The sequence below is a fragment of the Dryobates pubescens genome, chromosome 37 (assembly GCF_014839835.1).
Source record: "Dryobates pubescens isolate bDryPub1 chromosome 37, bDryPub1.pri, whole genome shotgun sequence".
Taxonomy (NCBI): Eukaryota; Metazoa; Chordata; class Aves; order Piciformes; family Picidae; genus Dryobates; species Dryobates pubescens.
The window spans coordinates 5,796,380-5,818,292 of record NC_071648.1 but is presented as its reverse complement, the minus strand read 5'-3'; the positions used below and the strand labels follow the sequence as shown (position 1 = coordinate 5,818,292).

The 21,913-nt window shown below is 49.8% G+C and overlaps 1 long non-coding RNA gene across 1 annotated transcript in view; it reads left to right on the top strand.

The window, feature by feature from the left end:
• The window catches only part of LOC128899029 (uncharacterized), a 276,408-nt gene that overhangs the window by 80,390 nt on the left and 174,105 nt on the right, over positions 1 to 21,913 (top strand). Inside the window, exon 2 of the long non-coding RNA XR_008463039.1 lies at positions 15,220 to 15,353. This is a non-coding gene — a long non-coding RNA (uncharacterized LOC128899029). The remainder of the gene's footprint in view (positions 1 to 15,219; positions 15,354 to 21,913) is intronic.

Here is a 21,913-nt window from a genome sequence, read left to right as displayed (position 1 = left end):
GTGCAGGATGGGTTCCATGGATGGACCATTGAGTGGATACAGAACTGGCTTGAGGGCTGCACCCAAAGGGTGGCTGTCCATGGGTCCATGGCCAAGGGGAGGCCAGGGACAAGTGGAGTCCCTCAGGGATCAGCACTGGGAACAGGCTTGTTCAACATCTGTGTTGGTGCCATGGACAGTGGCACTGAGTGCAGCCTCAGCAGGGCTGCTGATGACACCAAGCTGTGTGGTGCTGCTGACAGCTGGAGGGAAGGATCCATCCAGAGGGAGCTGGACAGGCTGCAGAGCTGGGCCCAGGACAACCTCAGGAGGTTCAACAAGACCAAGGGCAAGGTCCTGCAGCTGGCTCAGGGCAATCCCAGGCACTGCTAGAGGCTGGGCAGGGACTGGCTGGAGAGCAGCCCTGAAGGAAAGGCCTTGGGGGTGCTGGGGGAGGAGAAGCTGAAGAGGAGCCAGCAGGGAGCACTTGCAGCCCAGAGAGCCAAGCAGAGCCTGGGCTGCAGCAAGAGAAGTGTGGCCAGCAGGGCCAGGGAGGGGATTCTGCCCCTCTGCTCCACTCTGCTGAGACCCCACCTGGAGCTCTGGGGCCAGCTCTGGAGCCTCTGTGCCAGGAAGGCTCTGGAGGTGCTGGAAGGTGTCCAGAGAAGGGCCAGGAGGAGGAGCAGAGGGCTGGAGCTGCTCTGCTGTGAGCACAGACTGAGGGAGCTGGGGTTGTGCAGGCTGGAGAGGAGAAGGCTCCCAGGAGACCTCATTGTGGCCTTGCAGGATCTGCAGGGGGCTCCAAGAAAGCTGGGGAGGGACTTTTGAGGGTGTCAGGGAGGGATAGGACTGGGGGGGATGGAGCAAAACTAGAAGTGGGGAGATTGAGATTGGCTGTGAGGAAGAAGTTGTTGCCCATGAGGGTGGTGAGAGCCTGGCACAGGCTGCCCAGGGAGGTGGTGGCAGCCTCCTGCCTGGAGGTGTTTGCAGCCAGGCTGGAGGTGGCTGTGAGCAACCTGCTGTGGTGTGAGGTGTCCCTGCCCATGGCAGGGGGTTTGGGACTGGCTGAACCTTGAGGTCCCTTCCATCCCTGACAGCTCTGTGACTCTGTGATTTTCAGCTGACTGAGTGAAGACACAGGCCAGAGAGAGTTTTCATGCTAGAAACATCTGTCAGGCCAGGGCTGGGTGATCAACCTTCCATCCCACTTCACTTCATTCTATTACATTTGTCATGTGTCTGCATTTTGGTTCATTTTCTGCTTTGTTTTGTTGTTTTTTATTCTTTCCCTTCTGATTTTTCCCTGAAAATTCCCAAATCTGCAGCTCTTGAGAGCACTGCTCCCACTTCTTTTGAGGAACTTTGATGTTTATTCATCTATAATCAAATATAAATATATCTGCCTGAACTAATAGATGAGAAAAAGTCCTTTGATCTTTCCTCCTCTTTTCTATCTTTCCCCCCCATTTTTTTTTTCCCTCCAGAGCTTGGCTTGTGCTGTATGAAAGCCACAACAGGGAGGAGGTGGAGTCACCATCCCTGGAGATGTTCAATAAGGGAGTAGATGAGGTACTTCCACTCTCTTTAACATCTTCATTGATGATCTGGAGGAGGGCATTGAGTCCATCCTAAGTAAATTTGCAGATGACAGCAAGCTGGGGGCAGGAGTTGATCTGCTGGAGGGTAGAGAGGCTCTGCAGAGGGACCTGGACAGGCTGGGCAGATGGGCAGAGGCCAAGGGCAGGAGATTGAACACATCCAAGTGCCAGGTGCTGCACATTGGCCACAGCAACCCCAGGCAGAGCTACAGGCTGGGGTCAGAGTGGCTGAGAGCTGCCAGGCAGAGAGGGAGCTGGGGGTACTGGTTGATGGTAGGCTGAACATGAGCCTGCAGTGTGCCCAGGCAGCCAGGAGGGCCAATGGCATCCTGGCCTGCACCAGGAAGAGTGTGGCCAGCAGGAGCAGGGAGGTCATTCTGCCCCTGTACACTGCACTGGTTAGGCCACACCTTGAGTCCTGTGTCCAGTTCTGGGCTCCTCAGTTTAGGAAGGAGGTTGACTTGCTGGAAGGTGTCCAGAGAAGGGCAACAAGGTTGGTGAGGGGCTTGGAGCACAGCCCTGTGAGGAGAGGCTGAGGGAGCTGGGGTTGCTTAGCCTGGAGGCATCAACCCCAGTGGTATTTAAAAGATGCAAAGATGTGCTGCTGAGGGATGTTGTTTAGCAGTGGACGTCATACTATCAGAGTGCATTAGAGGTTGAAAGGGACCTCAATAGATCATTGAGTCCAACCCCCTTGCCAGAGCAGCATCACCCAGCTCAGCCTGTAGCTCTGCATGGGGTTGCTGTGGCCAAAGTGCCATCCTGTTGGCCTCTGCCCATCTGTCCAGCCTGTCGAGGTCCCTCTGCAGAGCCCTTCTGCCCTCTAACTGACCAACATCTGCTCCCAGCTTGGTGCCATCTGCAAACTCGGTGATGATGGACTCGATGCCCTCCTCCAGATCATCAATGAAGATGTTAAAGAGGCTGGGGCCCAGCACTGATCCCTGGGGCACACCACTGGTGCCTGGCTGCCAGCTGGCTTTGGCACCATTCACCACCACTCTCTGGGCTCAGCCTCCAGCCAGTTCCTAACCCAGCTCAGAGAGCTGCTGCCCAAGCCAGGGGCTGACAGCTTGGCCAGGGGTTTGCTGTGGGGGAAGGTGTCAAAGGCCTTGCTGCAGTCCAGGCAGACCACATCCACAGCCTGCCCCACATCCACCAGACCTTTCATGAAATAAATGATGTGGTGGTTGAGTCACCAGCCCTGGAGGTGTCTGGAGGATGCAGAGATGTGGTGCTGAGGGACCTGGACTCGGTAGTGTTGGGTTGGTGCTTGGACTGGATGATCTTAAAGGTCTTTCCCTGCCTAATTGATTCTACCAAACAAATGATGTGGCTTAGCTTGTTCAGCCTTTAATGAATAAATATGAAGCTGCTCTTTCAAGCAACATAAATCTAAATCCTTTCTGCTTTAGTCACCTTTCCCTTAATGAATTCTGATTAAAGCTACATATTGTCCTGTCTGGAGAAATTAAATCATTTGCATTTGTTGATCGCAGCGTGGAAAAGGGTTTCTCTTCCTGCATATATAAATAGTAATCACAAGGCAGCTTTCCACTCTGTCCAGGAGCTGCTTCTTCCCTCTTTGGGAGGGAATTCATCTCTATTGCCTTTCCCTAAGTGAATAGCATCTGTCAGAGACTATATGAAGATGACTCCAGACCGGATATAAATCTGTCCTGAAATCCAGAACTGAGTCATCTCCTCAGCGCCTCCAGTGCAAGCCCCAGCCTTAGACATCCAGTTTGCAGAGGAAGTGTCAGCCTTTTGGTTTAGAATAGGATAGAATAGAATAGAATAGAATGGAATGGAATGGAATAGAATGGAATGGAATGGAATAGAATGGAATGGAATAGAATGGAATGGAATGGAATGGAATGGAATGGAAAGGAAAGGAATAGAATAGAATGGAATGGAATGGAATGGAATGGAATGGAATGGAATAGAATGGAATGGAACGGCATGGAATGGAATGGAAAAGAATGGAATGGAATGGAATGGAATGGAATGGAATAGAATAGAATGGAATGGAATGGAATGGAAAGGAATGGAATGGAATGGAATGGAATGGAATAGAATAGAATGGAATGGAATGGAATGGAATAGAATGGAATGGAATAGAATAGAATGGAATGGAATGGAATAGAATAGAATGGAATGGAATGGAATGGAATGGAATAGAATGGAATAGAATAGAATGGAATGGAATGGCATGGAATGGCATGGAAAGGAATGGAATGGAATGGAATAGAATAGAATAGAAAAGAATGGAATAGAATAGAATGGAATGGAATGGAATGGAATGGAATAGAATAGAATGGAATGGAATAGAATAGAATGGAATGGAATGGAATGGAATGGAATAGAATGGAATGGAATGGAATGGAATAGAATAGAATGGAATGGAATGGAATGGAATGGAATGGAATGGAATGGAATAGAATAGAATGGAATGGAATGGAATGGAATGGAATAGAATAGAATGGAATGGAATGGAATAGAATAGAATGGAATGGAATGGAATGGAATGGAATGGAATGGAATGGAATAGAATGGAATGGAATGGAATGGAATAGAATAGAATGGAATGGAATGGAATGGAATAGAATGGAATGGAATGGAATAGAATAGAATGGAATGGAATGGAATGGAATGGAATAGAATAGAATGGAATGGAATGGAATAGAATAGAATGGAATGGAATGGAATAGAATAGAATGGAATGGAATAGAATAGAATGGAATGGAATGGAATGGAATGGAATGGAATGGAATAGAATGGAATGGAATGGCATGGAATGGCATGGAAAGGAATGGAATGGAATGGAATAGAATAGAATAGAAAAGAATGGAATAGAATAGAATGGAATGGAATGGAATGGAATGGAATGGAATGGAATAGAATAGAATGGAATGGAATAGAATAGAATGGAATGGAATGGAATGGAATGGAATAGAATGGAATAGAATAGAATGGAATGGAATGGCATGGAATGGCATGGAAAGGAATGGAATGGAATGGAATAGAATAGAATAGAAAAGAATGGAATAGAATAGAATGGAATGGAATGGAATGGAATGGAATGGAATGGAATGGAATAGAATAGAATGGAATGGAATAGAATAGAATGGAATGGAATGGAATGGAATGGAATAGAATGGAATGGAATGGAATGGAATAGAATAGAATGGAATGGAATGGAATGGAATGGAATGGAATGGAATGGAATAGAATAGAATGGAATGGAATGGCATGGAATGGCATGGAAAGGAATGGAATGGAATGGAATAGAATAGAATAGAAAAGAATGGAATAGAATAGAATGGAATGGAATGGAATGGAATGGAATGGAATGGAATAGAATAGAATGGAATGGAATAGAATAGAATGGAATGGAATGGAATGGAATGGAATAGAATGGAATGGAATGGAATGGAATAGAATAGAATGGAATGGAATGGAATGGAATGGAATGGAATGGAATGGAATAGAATAGAATGGAATGGAATGGAATGGAATGGAATAGAATAGAATGGAATGGAATGGAATAGAATAGAATGGAATGGAATGGAATGGAATGGAATGGAATGGAATGGAATGGAATAGAATGGAATGGAATGGAATGGAATAGAATAGAATGGAATGGAATGGAATGGAATAGAATGGAATGGAATGGAATAGAATGGAATAGAATAGAATGGAATGGAATGGAATGGAATGGAATAGAATAGAATGGAATGGAATGGAATAGAATGGAATGGAATGGAATAGAATAGAATGGAATGGAATAGAATAGAATGGAATGGAATGGAATGGAATGGAATGGAATGGAATAGAATGGAATAGAATAGAATGGAATGGAATGGCATGGAATGGCATGGAAAGGAATGGAATGGAATGGAATAGAATAGAATAGAAAAGAATGGAATAGAATAGAATGGAATGGAATGGAATGGAATGGAATGGAATGGAATAGAATAGAATGGAATGGAATAGAATAGAATGGAATGGAATGGAATGGAATGGAATAGAATGGAATGGAATGGAATGGAATAGAATGGAATGGAATGGAATGGAATGGAATGGAATGGAATGGAATGGAATAGAATAGAATGGAATGGAATGGAATGGAATGGAATAGAATAGAATGGAATGGAATGGAATGGAATAGAATAGAATGGTATGGAATGGAATAGAATAGAATGGAATGGAATAGAATGGAATGGAATGGAATGGAATAGAATAGAATGGAATGGAATGGAATGGAATAGAATGGAATGGAATGGAATAGAATAGAATGGAATGGAATGGAATGGAATGGAATAGAATAGAATGGAATGGAATGGAATAGAATAGAATGGAATGGAATGGAATAGAATAGAATGGAATGGAATGGAATGGAATGGAATGGAATAGAATGGAATGGAATGGCATGGAATAGAATAGAATGGAATGGAATGGAATAGAATAGAATGGAATGGAATGGAATAGAATAGAATGGAATGGAATGGAATGGAATGGAATGGAATAGAATGGAATGGAATGGCATGGCATGGAATGGCATGGAAAGGAATGGAATGGAATAGAATAGAATAGAAAAGAATGGAATGGAAAGGAATGAAATGGAATAGAATAGAATGGAATGGAATGGCATGGAAAGGAATGGAATGGAATGGAATGGAATGGAATGGAATGGAATGGAATAGAATGGAATGGAATGGCATGGCATGGAATGGCATGGAATGGCATGGAAAGGAATGGAATGGAATGGAATGGAATAGAATAGAATAGAAAAGAATGGAATGGAAAGGAATGAAATGGAATAGAATAGAATGGAATGGAATGGCATGGAAAGGAATGGAATGGAATGGAATGGAATAGAATGGAATGGAATGGAATAGAATAGAATGGAATGGAATGGCATGGAATGGCATGGAAAGGAATGGAATGGAATGGAATGGAATGGAATGGAATAGAATAGAATAGAAAAGAATGGAATGGAAAGGAATGGAATGGAATGGAATGGAATGGAATGGAATGGAATGGAATGGAATGGCATGGAATGGCATGGAAAGGAATAGAATAGAATGGAATGGAATGGAATGGAATGGAATGGAATAGAATAGAATAGAATAGATTGGAATGGAATGGAATGGAATGGAAAGGAATAGAATAGAATAGAATAGAATGGAATGGAATGGAATGGAATAAACAAGGTTGGAAGAGACCTTCAAGATCATCGTGTCCAACCTATCATCCAACACCACCTAATCAACTAACCCATGGCACCAAGCACCCTATCAAGTCTCCTCCTGAACACCTCCAGGGATGGTGACTCCACCACCTCCCCGGGCAGCCCACTCCAATGGGCAATCACTCTCTGTGTAGAACTTCCTCCTCACCTCTAGCCTAAACCTCCCCTGGCACAGCCTGGGACTGTGTCCTCTTGTTCTGGTGCTGGCTGCCTGGGAGGAGAGACCAACCTCTGCCTGACTACAACCCCGCTTCAGGTAGTTGTAGAGAGCAATAAGGTCACCCCTGAGCCTCCTCTTCTCCAGGACCTTGAGCCAGTCAAAAATCACTTCAATCAGTGACTTAAAAATGACTTTAAGTCAACCCAATGCAGTGTTAAGGTTGCTAAAGCTCACACAGAGGCTGTAAATAACATTGGTCCTTCCAGGGCAGTTTCACACACGCTGCACCAGGGAAAAGCTTTGCAGCCAGCAGAAGCCTCCATGCTCCCTGTCCTGTCTCCCAGTCTGTCCCAACACCATAGCACCTCAAGCTGTTGCTGCCACATTTAGGAGCTGAAGGGAGAGATGTGAACATGACAAGAAAAGGGTTTCCTTGGAGGAAGTTCTGTGGTGCCTGGGAGAGGACACTTAGAATCAGCTGGTGTGGATCCATCCCACTCCCCATGAGCCTGCAATGTGCTCTTGCTCCTGGGAAAGAACAACCCCAGGGAGCAGGAGAGGTTGGGGACTGAGATGATGGAGAGCAGGGAAGGGGAAAGAGACCTGGAGGTGCTGGAGGATGAGCCAACAATGTGCTCTGGTGGCCAAGAAGGCCAATGGCATCCTGGGGTGGGTTAGAAGGGCTGTGGTGAGCAGGTGGAGAGAGGTTCTCCTCTCCCTGTGCTTGACCCTGCTGAAGCCATATCTGGAATCTTGTGTCCAGTTCTGGGCCCCTCAGGTCAAGAAGGACCTCAGGGAACTGCTTGAGAGAGTCCAGCACAGAGCAACAAAAACAATTAGGGGAGTGGAAGATCTTCCTCAGGAGGAGAGCCTGAGGGAGCTGAGGGCTCTGGAGCTTGCAGAGGAGGAGCCTGAGGGTGACCTCAGGTTGCTGGTGTGATCAAGATGTGCAGGGGCAGTGCCCAGAGGCTGGAGCCAGGCTCTGCTGGGGGATGCCCAATGCCAGCACCAGGGGCAGTGGTGGAAGCTGAGGCAGAGGAAGTGCCATGGAAAGAGGAGGAAGAATTTTTCCCCTGTGAGGGTGAGAGAAGCCTGGAGCAGGCTGCCCAGGGGGGTTGTGGAGTCTCCCTCTGTGGAGCTCTTCAAGCCCTGCCTGGCTGTGTTGCTGTGTGAGCTGCTCTGGGTGCTCCTGCTCTGGCAGGGGGGTTGGACTGGATGAGCTCTGGAGGTCTATTCCAGTCTCCAAAATTCTGTGATTCTGTGATTTGTTTGGCCCCTATGGCTTCTCCTGCAGGGATTCATGGGAGGCTCTGCTGGTGCTGTGGTCCTTTGGAAGCTGTTATTGGATGTCCCCATAATCAATATTCTTACAGCTGTGTAAGACAGGTATAAAACATTACAGGCTTTGGGAATGTTGGTCTACTGCCTCCTGAAGCTTACCAAATGTGTGCCCAAGTGTCCAAGAAGGCCAACAGCATCCTGAGCCCAGAGAGTGGTGGTGAATGGTGCCACAGCCAGCTGGCAGCCAGGAACCAGTGGTGTGCCCCAGGGAGCAGTGCTGGGCCACATCCTGTTCAATATCTTTATTGCTGATCTGGATGAGGGCATTGAGTCCATCCTCAGTAAATTTGCAGATGACAGCAAGCTGGGGGCAGGAGTTGATCTGCTGGAGGGCAGAGAGGCTCTGCAGAGGGACCTGGACAGGCTGGGCAGATGGGCAGAGGCCAAGGGCAGGAGATTGAACACATCCAAGTGCCAGGTGCTGCACATTGGCCACAGCAACCCCAGGCAGTGCTACAGGCTGGGGTCAGAGTGGCTGAGAGCAACCAGGCAGAGAGGGACCTGGGGGTACTGATTGACAGTCACCTAAACATGAGCCAGCAGTGTGCCCACGTGGCCAAGAGGGCCAATGGCATCCTGGCCTGCATCAGGAACAGTGTGGCCAGCAGGAGCAGGGAAGTCATTGTGCCCTGTGCTCAGCACTGCTTAGGCCACACCTGGAGTCCTGTGTCCAGCTCTGGGCTCCTCAGTTTAGGAAAGATGTTGAGATGCTGGATGGTGTCCAGAGAAGGGCAACAAAGCTGGGGAGGGGTCTGGAGCACAGCCCTGTGAGGAGAGGCTGAGGGAGCTGGGGTTGCTTAGCCTGGAGAAGAGGAGGCTCAGGGGAGACCTCATTGCTCTCTCCAACTCCCTGAAGGGAGGTTGTAGCCAGGTGGGGGTTGGTCTCTTCTCCCAGGTCTCAAGCTGTGCCAGGGGAGATTTTGGCTGGAGGTGAGGAGAAAGTTCTTCCCAGACAGAGAGGTTAGGATGTGCTGCCCAGGGAGGTGGTGGAGTCACCATCACAGAATCACCAAATCACCAAGGTTGGAAGAGACCTCAAAGATCATCAAGTCCAATCTGTCACCACAGACCTCATGACCAGACCATGGCACCAAGTGCCACATCCAATCCCCTCTTGAACACTTCCAGCGATGGGGACTCCTCCACCTCCCTGGGCAGCACATTCCAATGGCACACGACTCTCTTTCTGAAGAACTTTCTCCTCACCTCCAGCCTGAACTTCCCCTGGCACAGGTTTAGACTGTTTCCTCTTGTTCTGGTGCTGCTTGTCTGGGAGAAGAGACCAACCCCCACCTGGCTACAACCTCCATCCCTGGAGGTGTTCCAAAAAGGCTTGGATGTGGCACTTGGAGCCACGGTATGTTTGTCAGGAGGTGTTAGGTGATAGACTGGAGTTGATGATCTCCGAGTTCTGTTCCAACCTGGTTGATTCTATGATTCTTTGACTCTATGATTCTGTGATTCTATGGTTTAGTTTTGACCCTTCAGTACTGGGTCAAGAGTTGGACAAGTTAGAATCAGTGATCTTGAAGGGTTTTTTCCAGCCTGGTTAATTCTATCCTATCCTATCCTATCCTATCCTATCCTATCCTATCCTATCCTATCCTATCCTATCCTATCCTTTCCTATCCTACCCTATCCTATCCTATCCTATCCTTTCCTATCCTACCCTATCCTATCCTATCCTATCCTATCCTATCCTATCCTATCCTATCCTATCCTATCCTATCCTACCCTATCCTATCCTATCCCATTGCATTCTATTCTATTCTATTCTATTCTATTCTATTCTATTCTATTCTATTCTATTCTATCCTATCCTATCCTATCCTATCCTATCCTATCCTATCCTATCCTATTCTATTCTATTCTATCCTATCTCAGAGGTCTCTTCCAACCAGATCTCTTCCATGATTCTATGATTCTTAACCTCCACAAGTCCCTGACAGGAGACTGCAGCCAGGTGTGGATCAGCCTTTTCTCCCAAGTAACAAACAATAGGCCGAGAGGAAAGAGCCTCAGGTTGTGTCAGAGGAGGTTTAGCTTTGCCACTGGGGAAAGATTCTTCTTGGAAGGGGTTGTTCAAGCCCTGATAATGATTGCCCATGGCGGTGGTGGATTTCCCATCCCTGCAGGGGTTAAAAGGTTGTGGAGATAGAATGGAATGGAATGGAATGGAATAGAATGGAATGGAATGGAATGGAATGGAATGGAATGGAATGGAATGGAATGGAATGGAATGGAATGGAATGGAATAGAGTAGAGTAGAATGGAATGGAATGGAATGGAATAGAATAGAGTAGAGTAGAATGGAATGGAATGGAATGGAATAGAATGGAATGGAATAGAATAGAGTAGGGTAGAATGGAATGGAATGGAATGGAATGGAATGGAATAGAATAGAGTAGAGTAGAATGGAATGGAATGGAATGGAATAGAATGGAATGGAATAGAATAGAGTAGGGTAGAATGGAATGGAATGGAATGGAATGGAATGGAATGGAATGGAATGGAATGGAATGGAATAGAGTAGAGTAGAATGGAATGGAATGGAATGGAATGGAATAGAATAGAGTAGAGTAGAATGGAATGGAATGGAATGGAATAGAATGGAATGGAATAGAATAGAGTAGGGTAGAATGGAATGGAATGGAATGGAATGGAATAGAATAGAATGGAATGGAATGGAATGGAATAGAATGGAATGGAATAGAATAGAGTAGGGTAGAATGGAATGGAATGGAATGGAATAGAGTAGAGTAGAATGGAATGGAATGGAATGGAATGGAATGGAATGGAATAGAATGGAATGGAATAGAATAGAGTAGGGTAGAATGGAATGGAATGGAATGGAATGGAATAGAGTAGAGTAGAATGGAATGGAATGGAATGGAATAGAATAGAGTAGAGTAGAATGGAATGGAATGGAATGGAATAGAATGGAATGGAATAGAATAGAGTAGGGTAGAATGGAATGGAATGGAATGGAATGGAATGGAATGGAATGGAATGGAATGGAATAGAGTGGAATGGAATGGAATGGAATGGAATGGAATGGAATGGAATGGAATGGAATAGAATGGAATGGAATAGAATGGAATGGAATGGAATGGAATGGAATGGAATGGAATGGAATGGAATGGAATGGAATGGAATAGAATAAACCAGGCTGGAAGAGACCTCGATGTGGCACTGAGAGGCATGGCAGTACTGGATGAATGCTTGGAACCCCTCTTGCAGGTCTTCTCCAGCCTGAGCAATAACAATGCTGTGACTCTCTGATCCCTGTCCCCATGGCTTGAATGGGAACATGTGGCCAAATCCTGATGCTCAGGCAGCCCAGGAGCAAAACTCCTGCCTGCAGGGAGCTTCTTGGAAGGCTGCTGGTGATTTTTTTTACCCCCCTTCCAGCAGCAACAGCCTCTGTAGCTTTCCCTTATATAACAACAAGTTAAACTGTGGCAGAATCTGTGACTGTGTCTGATGCATTTTTGTCTCTTGTGGCTATTTTTGTCCCCTGATTATTCTCATTTGTTATGGGAGATGAATAATATATCCATGGTGTAGGTGTAGCTCTGCAAGGATTTTTCTGCTCTGTGGAATAAGGCTTTTTTTTCTTCTGTTCCTTTTATATTCTCTTTAAGATTCTTGGATTTAATTTGTTGGGTTTGTTGGTTTTTTTTTTTTTTGTCCAGAAGATGAAATGTTTCTGGGTTGATGTACAATAAATGTAATGAAAAATATATGTTGGCTTCTGATATCCATGCCCAAGTGGAAACCCTCTGCTCTGAGGACAGACTGAGGGAGTTGGGGTTGTGCAGGCTGGAGGAGAGAAGGCTCCCAGGAGACCTCATTGTGGCCTTGCAGGATCTGCAGGGGGCTCCAAGAAAGCTGGGGAGGGACTTTAGGGGGTGTCAGGGATCCATCCAGAGGGACCTGGACAGGCTACAGATCTGGGCCCAGGATAACCTGAGGAGGTTCAACAAGACCAAGGGCAAGGTCCTGCAGCTGACTCAGGGCAACCCCAGGCACTGCTAGAGGCTGGGCAGGGACTGGCTGGAGAGCAGCCCTGCAGAAAAGGCCTTGGGGGTGCTGGGGGAGGAGAAGCTGAAGAGGAGGCAGCAGGGAGCACTTGCAGCCCAGAGAGCCAAGCAGAGCCTGGGCTGCAGCAAGAGAAGTGTGGCCAGCAGGGCCAGGGAGGGGATTCTGCCCCTCTGCTCCACTCTGCTGAGACCACAGCTACAGCTCTGGGGCCAGCTCTGGAGCCTCTGTGCCAGGAAGGATCTGGAGGTGCTGGAAGGTGTCCAGAGAAGGGCCATGAGGAGGAGCAGAGGGCTGGAGCTGCTCTGCTGTGAGCACAGATTGAGGGAGTTGGGGTTGTGCAGGCTGGAGAGGAGAAGGCTCCCAGGAGACCTCATTGTGGTCGTCCAGTACCTGCAGGGGGCTCCAAGAAAGCTGGGGAGGGACTTTGGAGGGTGTCAGGGAGGGATAGGACTGGGGGGAATGGATCAAAACTAGAAGTGGGGAGATTGAGATTGGCTGTGAGGAAGAAGTTGTTGCCCATGAGGGTGGTGAGAGCCTGGCACAGGCTGCCCAGGGAGGTGGTGGCAGCCTCCTGCCTGGAGGTGTTTGCAGCCAGGCTGGAGGTGGCTGTGAGCAACCTGCTGCAGTGTGAGGTGTCCCTGGCCATGGCAGGGGGGTTGGGGCTGGCTGAACCTTGAGGTCCCTTCCAACCCTGACAGCTCTGTGGTGCTCTGCTTCTTTCTGATGGCAGATCTCTCCAGCTGAGTTTTGCAGAGTGATTTCTTCTATTTTTCTACATCCTGAAATTTTTTTCCCATCCATGCATAGGAAGCAGTGAACAGAGACTAGAATCTGAGAACTGCATAAGTTAATTACAGCTAATTAATTAATTGTCTGGATCTTAATAAGGTAATAAAAAGAGGTGATAATATCTCTTTGAGATAGAAAATCTCTGCTTGGAGAAAAGATGATAGATGTGATCAAAGCATTCCTTCTGTTTCCACCCTGCATGTTGACTACACAGTGACTGAGACTGGAGGCTAGGAAGAAGTTGTTGCCCATGAGGGTGGTGAGAGCCTGGCACAGGTTGCCCAGGGAGGTGGTGGCAGCCTCCTGCCTGGAGGTGTTTGCAGCCAGGCTGGAGGTGGCTGTGAGCAACCTGCTGTGGTGTGAGGTGTCCCTGGCCATGGCAGGGGGGTTGGGGCTGGCTGAGCCTTGAGGTCTCTTCCAACCCAAACCATCCTGTGATTCTATGTTATATATATATATATATATATATAAAACTTCAATATAACTGTACAATATAAGGTGCTCTCCAGAGTAGTTGGGGAGTCTCCTTCTCAGTTGCACTGTGATAGGCCAAGGGGCAGTGGATGGAAACTGCAGCACAGGAGGTTCCACCTCCACATGAGGAGGAACTTCTTGCCTGTGAGGGTCCCAGAGCCCTGGAGCAGGCTGCCCAGAGAGGTTGTGGAGTCTCCTTCTGTGGAGCCTTCCCATCCCTGTCTGGATGTGTTCCTGTGTGACCTGTGCTGGATTCTCTGCTCCTGCTCTGGCAGGGGGTTGGACTGGAAGATCTCCAGAGGTCCCTTCCAACCCTAAAATCCTGTGATCCTCTGTGATCCTGTGAAGTGATCTGCACTGCTGTGTAATTCCTGAAGTGCAGAGAGACATTGGAAAGCTTACAACATCTCAAATTCAGCTCAGTGTTAGCTAGGATGGAATCTTGCCCCTTTAGAGGTTTCTTTAGGGCCACATAATTTCATCATTTAGGGCAACAGTTCTGGTAAAGAGTTTGGAGAACAGGGCTTATGAGGAGCAGCTGAGAGGAACTATGGTTGTTGAGTCTGGTGAAGAGGAGGCTGAGGGGAGACTTCATTGCTCTCTACAGCCCCCTGAGAGGAGGTTGGTGCAAGGCAAGGGTTGGTCCCTTCTCCCTAGATGTGCTACAGTAAGAGGAAAGGGCCTGAAATTGTGCCAGGGAAAGCTTAGTTGGGATGTTAGGGAAAAATTTCTTTGCTACAAGAGGGGTCAGGGACTGGAACAGGCTGCCCTGGCAGGTGCTGCAGACACCATCCCTGGAGGTGTTTGAGAAACCTGTGGCTGAGACACTTTGGGAGAGGGTTTAATGGCCATGGTGGACTCAAGCTGGCAGCTGGACTCAGTGCTTTTCCAACACAAACAATTCTATGGCTCTGTTACTAATGAGCAGGTTTCTAAATATGGCCCTTATAAAACACATTATCATCTAGCATCATCTGCCATAGCCAACAGGGCCAGGGAGGGGATTCTGCCCCTCTGCTCCACTCTGCTGAGACCACAGCTGCAGCTCTGGGGCCAGCTCTGGAGCCTCTGTGCCAGGAAGGATCTGGAGGGGCTGGAAGGTGTCCAGAGAAGGGCCAGGAGGAGGAGCAGAGGGCTGGAGCTGCTCTGCTATGAGGGCAGACTGAGGGAGTCTGTCTGGAGGTCCCTTCCAGCCCCTGCCATGCTCCAGAGGGAGGGACTTTTGAGGGTGTCAGGGAGGGATAGGACTGGGGGGGATGGAGCAAAACTAGAAGTGGGGAGATTGAGATTGGCTGTGAGGAAGAAGTTGTTGCCCAGGAGGGTGGTGAGAGCCTGGCACAGGCTGCCCAGGGAGGTGGTGGCAGCCTCCTGCCTGGAGGTGTTTGCAGCCAGGCTGGAGGTGGCTGTGAGCAACCTGCTGCAGTGTGAGGTGTCCCTGGCCATGGCAGGGGGCTTGGGGCTGGCTGAGCCTTGACCAACCCTGACAATTCCACAATTCTATGATCTGCAGCTCTGTCAGCACAAGGCTCACCACACCATGAAATGATCTCTTTTTCCTTTCTCCCCCCCAACAAACACAGGTTGCCAGGAAAAAAAAGGACTGTGCAGTGGAGATCGTTGATATGGAACTATCCTAAGGTACAGCAAACCAACAGGGAGTTAACCTTACCCTGGCATGAAGATAATTAATGGCACCTTGAATTACTGCAGACAGGTAAGCTGAAAATCCCTCTCCTTCCTTTTATTCACTCCATGATACTGTGTGCTTGCCAAGGTCTGCTGATGTTACTTTCCTTCCACACTTTATTCTTGGTGATCATCATAGTTGCCCTCTGCTCTAGGAGGGGGTAGTTGGTGATCTCCTCAGCAGCTTGGATCCCCACAAGTCCATGGGACTGGATGGGATCCATCCCAGGGTGCTGAGAGAGCTGGCAGATGAGCTGCCAAGCCACTCTCCATCATTTTCCAGCAGTCCTAGCTCACTGGAGAGGTCCCAGAGGACTGGAAGCTCCCAACATGGTGCCCATCCACAAGAAGGGCTGGTTGGATGAGCCAGGGAATTCCAGGCCTGTCAGCCTGACATCAGTGCCAGGCAAGGCTATGGAACAGTCATCCTGAGTGCAGTCACACAGCACTTATAGGATGGCCAGGGGCTCAGGCCCAGCCAGCATGGATTTAGGCAGGGCAGGTCCTGCCTAACCAACCTGATCTCCTTCCATGCCCAGGTGACTGCCTGGGGGATGTGGGGCAGGCTGTGGATGGAGTCTGCCTGGACTTCAGCAAGGCCTTTGACACTGTCCCCCCACAGCAAACTCCTGGCCAAGCTGTCAGCCCCTGGATTGGATGGGAGCACGTTGTGATGGGTTAGGAACTGGCTGGAGGCTGAGCCCAGAGAGTGGTGGTGAATGGTGCCACAGCCAGCTGGCAGCCAGGCACCAGTGGTGTGCCCCAGGGAGCAGTGCTGGGCCCCATCCTCTTTAACATCTTCATTGATGATCTGGATGAGGGCATTGAGTCCATCAGCATTAAATCTGCAGCTGACACCAAGCTGGGGGCAGGAGTTGATCTGCTGGAGGGCAGAGAGGCTCTGCAGAGGGACCTGGACAGGCTGGGCAGATGGGCAGAGGCCAAGGGCAGGAGATTGAACACATCCAAGTGCCAGGGGCTGCACATTGGCCACAGCAACCCCAGGCAGTGCTACAGGCTGGGGTCAGAGTGGCTGAGAGCAGCCAGGCAGAGAGGGACCTGGGGGTGCTGGTTGATGGTAGGCTGAACATGAGCCTGCAGTGTGCCCAGGCAGCCAAGAGGACCAATGGCATCCTGGCCTGCATCAGGAACAGTGTGGCCAGCAGGAGCAGGGAGGTCATTGTGCCCCTGTACACTGCACTGGTTAGGCCACACCTTGAGTCCTGTGTCCAGTTCTGGGCCCCTCAGTTTAGGAAGGAGGTTGAGATGCTGGAAGGTGTCCAGAGAAGGGCAACAAAGCTGGGGAGGGGTCTGGAGCACAGCCCTGTGAGGAGAGGCTGAGGGAGCTGGGGTTGCTTAGCCTGGAGAAGAGGAGGCTCAGGGCAGACTTCATTGCTCTCTCCAACTCCCTGAAGGGAGGTTGTAGCCAGGTGGGGGTTGGTCTTTTCTCCCAGGCAAGCAGGCCCAGAACAAGAGGACACAGTCTCAAGCTGTGCCAGGGGAGGTTTAGGCTGGAGGTTAGGAGGAAGTTCTACACAGAGAGAGTGATTGCCCATTGGGATGTGCTGCCTGGGGAGGTGGTGGAGTCACCATCACTGGAGGTGTTCAGGAGGAGACTTGATAGGGTGCTTGGTGCCGTGGGTTAGTTGATTAGGTGATGTTGGATGATGGGTTGGACTGGATGATCTTGAAGGTCTCTTCCAACCTGGTTTGTTCTATCATGCAGGTTGCCCCTGCTCAGGCTCTCCAGCTGTGAGCTGCCACTGATCAGAGAGCAGAGAGAGATCTCTGATCAGAGAGAGAATCATTCAGGGCTTTCTCTTCATTTGGCCAAGAGGCAGGGATTTCAGGGCAGGCCAAGAGGGAAAGCCTCAGTGTCAGTGCAGGACACAGCTCAGCATGTTTCTGGGAGGGCATGGGGTTGTCCTAGCTTTCAGGGTGGTGAGCATCATATCTGTCCTGAAGAAACAGGATAAACCTTGTGCTTTCAGCTTTCCCAGAACCCAAAAGCCCAAATGGAACAGATTTAGATTGCCTCCCCTCTCCCTTTCTTTTTATTCCCAGCAGGGGAAAAGCAAATTAGGCAGGAGAAAAGAGAGGTAAAATCAGGAAAGAAACAGTCTTGAATCGATTTGGAAGCCAAAAGGTAAGTTTAACTAAATATGAAAGGCATAGGAGGAAAAGGAAGGCTGCAGAGGGACAAAGAAAAAGGGTAAATAAAGATATCTCCAAAGCCAGGCCCAGCTGGCAAAGAGTTCTCTGAATGCAAATGTGGATTCCCTTTAGATGCAGTCCCCAGGAGTTTAGAGCAGCAGGCCCCAGCACATGGGGGGTGGCAACAGCAGGGAGCCACTGGAGCAGCCTTGCAGGCAGGCAGGGGCAGGAATAAGAGAGGGGAGACAGGAAGTGTCTCTCCTTAAACAGGCTTGGTGGGAGTGGAATGGACTGGGGACCCCTCACCCTGGGGGGTGGGACCAAGTTTACAGAGGTTTACAGAATACAGAATTAACCAGGTTGGAAAAGACCTCAGAGATCATCCAGTCCCACCTGGCACCCAGCACCATCTGATCAACTAAACCATGGCACCAAGTGCCTCATCCAGGCTCTTCCTAAACACCTCCAGGGATGGGGACTCCACCACCCCCCTGGGCAGCACATCCCCAGGGCCAATCTCTCTGTCTGGGAAGAATTTCTTCCTTACATCCAGCCAAAACTTCCCCTGGTGCAGCTTGAGACTGTGTCCTCTTGTTCTGGTGCTGCTTGCCTGGGAGAAGAGACCAACCCCCATCTGGCTGCAACCTCCCTTCAGGGAGTTGGAGAGAGCAATGAGGTCTCCCCTGAGCCTCCTCTTCTCCAGGCTAAGCAACCCCAGCTCCCTCAGCCTCTCCTCACAGGGCTGTGCTCCAGACCCCTCCCCAGCTTTGTTGCCCTTCTCTGGACACCTTCCAGCATCTCAGCATCTTTCCTAACCTGAGGGGCCCAGAATAGCTCCAGTGTAGCAAGAGAACAAAACACAGTACTTAGGAGCCTGGCTTTACACTCAGGCTCTTCCTAAACACCTCCAGGGTTGGGGGATTTCCCCAGCAATCTCCTTTCCCCCCAGGGAAATGCAACCTGTGGCACTCAAGGGAGAGCATTGCTTGCCTTCTGGGGAACCTTTTGTGCTCCTTTTCGTACTTCAGTGTGCCTCACCATAGAACAGAACTACAATCTGTGCTAACACTGGTGGAAGTTAATGGTCAGTGTTCACAGGCTCAGAGGATGTCAGAGGTAGGAAGGGACCTCTGGAGAGCTTCCAGTCCAACCTCCCTGCCAGAGCAGCACCATAGAATCCAGCACAGGGCACACAGGAACACATCCAGACAGGGATGGAAAGGCTCCAGAGAAGGAGACTCCACAACCTCTCTGGGCAGCCTGCTCCAGGGGTTGTGTGTCTGTGCACACCAGTGCAAAAATCAGATATGGAAATGCAAGTGTCTGACTCTGTGCTCCCATTCTGGACTACTCTTGCTGGAATTGCAAATGTTGTGCAGGAGGCAATAAGAATACCTGGGGGGGTTGGATTTTGTGTCACATGCTGTTAAACTTGATTAGCAGTTGCAGGAGTTGGACAAATAAACAGGATCAGAGGATGCTATGGGCTGGAAGGGACCTGCAAAGATCGTTGAGTCCAAGCCCCCTGCCAGAGCAGCACCATAGAATCCAGCACAGGTCACACAGGAACACATCCAGACAGGGATGGAAAGGCTCCACAGAAGGAGACTCCACAACCTCTCTGGGCAGCCTGCTCCAGGCCTCTGGGACCCTCCCAGGCAAGAAGTTCCTCCTCATGTTGAGCTGGAACCTCCTGTGCTGCAGTTTCCATCCATTGCCCCTTGGCCTATCCCAGGGCACAGTGAGCAGAGGCTGTCCCTGTCCCTTCCTTCCTGACCCCCAGCCCTCAGCTCTTGATAGACATTGATCAGATCCCTCTCAGCCTTCTCCTCTCCAGACTGAACAGCCCCAGGGCTCTCAGCCTCTCCTCCCCAGGCAGTGCTGCAGTCCCTTCAGCAGCCTTGCAGCCCTCCCTTGGCCTCTCTCCAGCAGATCCCTGTCCCTCCTGAGCTGGGGAGCCCAGAGCTGGATGCAATATTGCAGGTGAGGTCTCAGCAGGGCAGAGTAGAATGGGAGGAGAACCTCCCTGGCTCTGCTGGCCACACTCCTCTGAATGCCCCCCAGGACCCCCTTGGCCTTCTTGGCCCCCAGGGCACATTGCTGTCCCAGGCAGAGCTTGCTGCCCACCAGCACTCCCAGCTCCTTCTCCTTGGGGCTGCTCTCCAGCAGATCCCCTCCCAGCCTGTCCTGCTGCAGTTTATTCTTCCTCCCCAGCTGCAGGACTCTGCACTCATCCTTGCTGACCCTTATGAGGTTCCTCCCTGCCCAGCTCTCAGCCTGTCCCATTCTCACTGAATGCTCTCACAGCCTTCAGGTGTCTCAGCCAAGCCTCCCAATTGAGTCATGTCGAATTCCATCTCTTGAGGAGAGAGGTTGTATGTAAGGAGCCCATGCTGCAGTACAAGTGGAGAAGTTTCACAGCTGATGATGATGAGCTCCATCTGAATAAATTTGCATTGTTTAGTCTTCATTTAGGGGCCAACTGAAGAGAGATAAGACAACCTAAATGAATTTCTCAGCCTAATTAATGCACAAATATGATGGATGTAGGATTGTCTGATTGGGTATTGAGCCTTCCTTCCCCTGAGGGCACAGGAGTTAAACCTTGTGCTGTAGGTATTTGTTATATCATAGAATCACACAACTGTCAGGGTTGGAAGGGGCCTCAAGGCTCAGCCAGTCCCAAGCCCCCTGCCATGGCCAGGGACACCTCACACTGCAGCAGGTTGCTCACAGCCACCTCCAGCCTGGCTGCAAACACCTCCAGGCAGGAGGCTGCCACCACCTCCCTGGGCAGCCTGTGCCAGGCTCTCACCACCCTCATGGGCAACAACTTCTTCCTCACAGCCAATCTCAATCTCCCCACTTCTAGTTTTGCTCCATCCCCCCCAGTCCTATCCCTCCCTGACACCCTCAAAAGTCCCTCCTCAGCTTTCTTGGAGCCCCCTGCAGATCCTGCAAGGCCACAATGAGGTCTCCTGGGAGCCTTCTCCTCTCCAGCCTGCACAACCCCAACTCTCTCATTCTGTCCTCACAGGGGAAGATTTCCACTTGAGCATGGATATTAACAGTAAATCTCTGTTTTTCATCACATTATACACCAACCATGCCATTTGTGCTTCCTCCAGCACTGTAACCCCCAAAACATTCCAAGCAGACCGTTCTGGAACACTAAGTCCCCCACAATTCCCTCCTGCAGTACCAGGAAGCAATCCTAAAACGTGCTGTAAAACCTATTTTGTGGTTGTTGTGGTTAGGTCAGACTGCCAATGGTATCATCCATGCCCAGACCACTGAGCAAATATAGATATTGGCCTAAAAACAAACCCCATCCTGACATGCCCTGAAACAAACCAACCAACCAGCCCTGAAGCTCCAAGACAGGGATGAGTACATGGATAAAATTCCACCCAGCAGGTGGTATAGACATTGGAGACAGAAGTTCATCCAGAGGGATCTGGACAGGTTGTAGAGCTGGGCACAAGGCAGCCTCAGGAGGTTCAACAAGACCAAGGGCAAGGTCCTGCAGCTGGCTCAGGGCAATCCCAGGCACTGCTAGAGGCTGGGCAGGGACTGGCTGGAGAGCAGCCCTGGAGAAAAGGCCTTGGGGGTGCTGGGGGAGGAGAAGCTGAAGAGGAGGCAGCAGGGAGCACTTGCAGCCTAGAGAGCCAAGCAGAGCCTGGGCTGCAGCAAGAGAAGTGTGGCCAGCAGGGCCAGGGAGGGGATTCTGCCCCTCTGCTCCACTCTGCTGAGACCACAGCTGCAGCTCTGGGGCCAGCTCTGGAGCCTCTGTGCCAGGAAGGCTCTGGAGGGGCTGGAAGGTGTCCAGAGAAGGGCCATGAGGAGGAGCAGAGGGCTGGAGCTGCTCTGCTGTGAGGACAGACTGAGGGAGTCTGTCTGGAGGTCCCTTCCAGCCCCTGCCATGCTCCAGAGATAGATCTGGTTGATTCTGAGTTGATTATGCCTTCAAGACTTGTGTCTTTGAAAAAAGACTTGGAAAAGTCTTTGTAATTATGAGTTTGAAATCATCAAAGATAGATCCTGATCTTCCTGGAGGAATGTCTACCTACACCTTGGAAGAGCCTTTGACACTGTTCCCCCCAGAACTCTCCTGCACAAGCTGCTGCTGCTGGCTTGGCTGAGCAATGCTCTGCTGGGTAAAGCCCTGGCTGGGTGAAGGGGCCCAGAGAGGGGTGGGCAATGGAGTCACATCCAGCTGGCAGCCAGGCACCAGTGGTGCTCCTCAGGGCTGGGTGTTGGGAACACTTCTGCTCAACAGCTTCATTGATGACCTTGATGAAGACACAGAGTGTGGCAGCAGTAGGTTTGCAGATGACACCAAGTGAGGTGTCAGTGCTGACCTGCACCAGGGGAGGGAGGCTCTGCAGAGGGACTTGGACAGGTTGGATCCATGGCCAACGTTCACAGGAGGAG